This window comes from Hyla sarda, unplaced genomic scaffold (assembly GCF_029499605.1).
Source record: "Hyla sarda isolate aHylSar1 unplaced genomic scaffold, aHylSar1.hap1 scaffold_140, whole genome shotgun sequence".
NCBI classification, from domain to species: domain Eukaryota; kingdom Metazoa; phylum Chordata; class Amphibia; order Anura; family Hylidae; genus Hyla; species Hyla sarda.
Window position 1 is genome coordinate 24,185 of NW_026608029.1, and position 486 is coordinate 24,670.

Below are 486 nucleotides of genomic sequence, written 5' to 3' on the forward strand. Positions count from 1 at the left end.
TTCTCATTCTTCCTTTTGGCTGGTATCAAATGTGGTGTCTGTTTATATCAGTTTAATATCTGATATGTCCCCTATCTGGTAGCATATATTAAATGCACCACCAGGGTTCAGTGTTGGAAAGAAAGATTACCTGTTTATTTACTGCTGCAGCTGCTTGCTGGCTAGTCCAGTGGGCCCCTACTGCAGGCAAAAGACAATAGGTGGTGCCGCTTGTGTCTGGCCCCTGTTGGAGCGACCAGGCACAGGACTGCTGCTGCTGAATGTCCTCTTTAATTGAATAAGCTCAGCAACCAGCACACCTGTGCAGGTTGGACATGACATGATAGGTAGCTGTCTTTCAGGTAGTGGGTGCTGAATCTTGTTAATTGACATGGGGGTGTCATTGCTGTTGATTGACCATGCATTGGTACTGTGGTATTGGAATAATTAAAACAAATGTTGCCAGCCAGCCATCCATTGCAATAATGGATAGGACATCAGCTATGA

The 486-nt window shown here is 45.1% G+C and overlaps 1 pseudogene; it reads left to right on the forward strand.

Moving 5' to 3' along the window:
- Positions 1–103, forward strand: LOC130306743 (U2 spliceosomal RNA; annotated as a pseudogene).
- Positions 104–486: the final 383 nt, after the last annotated feature.